Source organism: Montipora capricornis, chromosome 6 (assembly GCF_036669925.1).
Source record: "Montipora capricornis isolate CH-2021 chromosome 6, ASM3666992v2, whole genome shotgun sequence".
Lineage (NCBI taxonomy): Eukaryota > Metazoa > Cnidaria > Anthozoa > Scleractinia > Acroporidae > Montipora > Montipora capricornis.
Window position 1 is genome coordinate 47,718,992 of NC_090888.1, and position 4,251 is coordinate 47,723,242.

Consider the following 4,251-nt stretch of genomic DNA (forward strand, 5'->3'; position numbering starts at 1 on the left):
ATGATGTTCGGTGGGTGACTGCTTTTCGCATGTACATAAGATGGTACGTTTCCGGGCTTCATGAAACGATAGTGTTTTCCGGTGTTTAGGTCCAGGGTCACGTTTAAGTAATTTACCACCTTTTTGTTCGCTTCAATGGTTATTTTAAGGTTTTTGTCAGAGAAGAGCTTGCATATTTGCTTCTTAATGCACTTGGTGGTGCATTGTCCTGTTGTGTCACAGCAAATTCTTTTCAGTAGGTTAAGCATGTATACCACGACCAATTCGCACGACTCAGCGCCATCATAGGACCCCATTGTTACATCGAATAAACCGTTGCTTGCACCTTTCTTTACCCATGGGGCGTCTGGATTGAATAGCAGTGTTTGTTTTGCATGCATAATAATCTGTTTCTCCGATGGTGAGATGTTTACATATTGCGATGCAAAATCAATTGCCTCAGACAACAGTTTCTCCGTAATCGATGGGTAAAAATGTAGGATGTCAAAACATATGAACGCTGCATTCGGCTTGTTTTCTATTGCGTTGAACCATTCCAGTACTGACTGAGTGTTCTGCCAGAGGTTGACGTTGGTGGATGTGGCAACACCTTTCATGATCTTTTGGAGTATTTCCTTGCTAATAGCCTTTGTTGACCAAGAAGTAATCAACAAAGCAGCACCGGCGTACCAGGCAGCACTAGACAAGAGCCGATACACATACAAATTGAGGTTCACCCGAAAAAATAGCACGAGGAAAATTCGCAGGCCAAGAAAAAGAAATATCACACGGTACAACCCACCCTTCGATATGAGAGTGAAAACTAACCTGGGAAAGAAGTTCTTGCCATTGTCTGCAAATGTTTCCCCAGAGGACACGCTTTAAGACCTATATTCAACCGCAACACCCTCAAGCTATCCTACAGCTGTGTGCCCAACGTCAAGAGTACAATCGACGCACATAACAATCGCCTGCTGAAGCAAACCAACTCAGGCGAAGCCATAAGCAACACCAGGCTCTGCAAGTGCCGCAGGAAAGAGGACTGCCCATTAGAGAACCAGTGCCTTACAAAGGGCATCATATACCAAGCCACCGTAACAACAGAGCAGGGGAGTGAATGTTACGTGGGTTTAACCGACACAAACTTTAAGTCTAGATTTGCCAATCGCAAACAATCATTTAGAAATGAAGTATACAGCAACCAAACTGAGCTCAGCAAGCACGTGTGGCAGTTAAAGGAAGCTGGAGTAGATTACACGATCAGATGGAAAATTCTTGATAAGGCACAGGCATACTCTAATGCAACCAAAAGATGCAAATTGTGCACCCTAGAAAAGTTCTACATTATATGTAAACAAGAGCTTGCCACCATCAACAAAAGAACAGAGCTTGCGAGCACTTGTAGGCATGCAAACAAATTTTTACCAAAAAACACCTAATTATTGTAATTTCAAGGGAATGGTATATAAAAACCCATGAATTAACATTGTCATCTAGGTCCTGACGAGTGGGATACACTCCCACAAAACAGATCTGTAGATCGAATACATGAACAAAAACTAGTTCATTTTCTCTTACTATATATATATATATATATATATATATATATAATTAAATTATTTATTATTTCAACATTTAACATGTGCTGCTGTGTTTCTGCAGGGAGGCAACAAGTAATGATTGGCATTGTCCCAATCAATGTCCATCATGCTTCCAGCGAAAGTTCCAGGAGTGTCTATCCTATAGCAATTGCTAATTGTAAGGAAAACAGGTAAAGTTATTTTAGACTTTGAGGCCATGTTTGACCCATTCAACAGCATATTTTAATTTAGGTACAGTATACTGAATTTTATTACCTGCCCAGGCTATTAGCCAGATTGGTGTCTATAGGTGCCCTGTGGAGGACCACAGTTTTAATTTTCATTTGTTGCCACATAAACTTTTCATTTGAGCAGACCTTATGGCACATTTTGGATGCCCACTTGCCAAATCCTAGTTTAAACCCTGCACCTGGCAATATGATTATTGTGCAAATGGCCATGAAGCAAACTTAGTAATTTGTAATTTGAAATATCTTGCCTTTGATTTTGAAGGAAAAATGTTGAGGACCTAATTAGAGATCTCAATGCCCAGAAGACTGTCATCAAGAAAAATGGACTTACTGTTGACGGAAGGCATTTTAATAATTAATAATAATTACATTTATATAACGCAGACCTCTATATGAATATATTCAGTTGTGCTTCACAATATTTTAAAATAAAATTATGTCAAACCGTCACGTGAACTAAAAACATAAGAAACTATTAAAAACTACAACCATAGCCCTATTTAAAAGCTAAATTAAAAAAATGAGTTTTAACAGCAGTCTTAAAAGTGTCCAATGTCTTTATGTTGCGAATTGTTGAAGGTAATGCATTCCAAAGATAAGGTGCGGCTGACTGGAATGCACGATCGCCAAGGGTTGGACGGGCCTTAATGCCAGGTAACTCAGTTAATAAAGAGTGGTTTGACCTAAGGGAGTATCTGGATTGCTTTTTGATGCAAATTAAATCAATCAGGTAATTACGAGCTAGACCGTATAAACACTTAAATGTCAAAAGCAAAATCTTAAACTTTATGCGGTAACTAATCAGGAGCCAATGAAGGTTAAAAGGCAATGGTGTAACATGACAGAATCTTGGTGCTCCTATGACCAGCCGAGCTGCGGCATTCTGTATACGTTGGAGTTTCATGATATGTGAATTCGGGAGGCCATATAATAGCCTATTACAATAATCTACTCTACTGGTTATAAAAGCATGAACTAATGATTCGGTAGTGGGACGACTTAAATATTTCCTAATTCTACGTATGTTATAAAGATAATAAAAAGCAGATGAGCAAGTTCTGTTAATATGACTTAGCATACTCATTTTCGAGTCAAACCAAGTTCCTAAGTTTCGAACTGCACATGATGGAGCAATTTGGGAGTCGCCAAACAATAACATACTGATGTTGCTGACTTTCTGAAGGTGTTGTCGCGTTCCAATTAGAAGACATTCTGTCTTATCTGAATTCAGTTTTAACTTATCCGTGTGCATCCACTGACTGATATCAGCAATACATGATTCCATGCCAGTTAAGGCAGCAGTTTCCTCCAAATCATTTCCTGGTCTAAACGCGATATACAGTTGTGCGTCATCTGCATAACAATGGAGATTAGGAAGATGTGACTCAACGATCTTAAAAAGCTTGATAGCATAGAGAGAAAATAATAATGGCCCGAGACAGCTACCTTGTGGAACTCCAAATTTAAGATTAAAAGTATTCGATAGAACACCATCGATAGAGATACGCTGGGTTCTATTAGAGAGGTACGATTCAAACCAATTAAGTGCAGAACCTGAAATTCCAAAATCAAATTGGAGGCGATCTAAGAGAATCCGATGATCCACAGTATCAAAAGTGGCGCTTAAATCGAGAAGCACAAGCAATGTGAAATGCTTATCTTCCATGCTCATCAAAATGCCATTCTTGACTTTAAGTAGGGCAGTTTCTGTACTGTGGTGCTGTCGATAGGTAGATTGCAATGTAGGAAAAAGATCATTCTCATTTAAGTAGGACTGGATCTGATCAGCTGCCACTCTTTCAGCCAATATTGAAACAAAGGAAAGATTGCTGATAGGTCGAAAATTTTTAAAAGCAAAGTCAAGGCCTTGTTTCTTTAACAGTGGTGTGACAACCGAATCTTTCCAAATAACAGGGAAAAATCCAGATTCAAGCGACAGGTTTATCATGGTTGTTAATATCGGAAGTAACTCATCAAGGCAACCTTTCATGATGTTCGTAGGAACAGGATCGAGTAAACAGGATTTTGTCGGCGTTCTAAGCACAAGTTTCCTTAAATAGTCCATGTCTACACGGTGAAACGCAGTAAAGGAAGAACACTGAGAAGAATGGCAGCTGATAGTACTGCATGAGTTCGGAATTCCATCAAGGCTAACGCGAAGATCGGATATTTGCTTGACGAAGAACGAACCCATGTCGTTAGCCAAAGCTAACTTGTCGCCGTGCTGTAAAAAGGGCGATTCTGCTGACTGATTTAACAGTTTCTTTGTAGCAGCAAAAAGCTTACGTTGATTATCAGAGATGTTGCTCATGAAATCTGTATAGAATTCACAACGAGACTTGTTCATAAGAAAGACAGCTTTATTCCGAAGAAGTTTGAAAGATCTCCGGTCACATTAAGACTTTGTAGACCTCCAGTTGCGCTCAGCTATCCTCCGGAGA